This window comes from Capsella rubella, unplaced genomic scaffold (assembly GCF_000375325.1).
Source record: "Capsella rubella cultivar Monte Gargano unplaced genomic scaffold, Caprub1_0 scaffold_6, whole genome shotgun sequence".
NCBI lineage: Eukaryota > Viridiplantae > Streptophyta > Magnoliopsida > Brassicales > Brassicaceae > Capsella > Capsella rubella.
Genome location: NW_006238918.1, coordinates 13953406 through 13953622, shown reverse-complemented (window position 1 = coordinate 13953622; position 217 = coordinate 13953406).

The window sequence follows — 217 nt, the reverse complement described above, 5'->3', positions numbered from 1 at the left end:
GGTGTTCTTGAAGTTCAACACATTCCAGCACCATTCCAGCTTGCCGACACGTTTACCAAGTCTCTTTCCCGACAGCCTTTCCAACGCTTGCGTCACAAACTGAATGTTCGAGTTCCTCCCACACTCAGTTTGCGGGGGGATGAAAGTATAAGGCCTGAAGCCCACAACGGGAAAACAAGTATAGCCCAAATACCTTGTAATATTGAAAGTTCTTCTC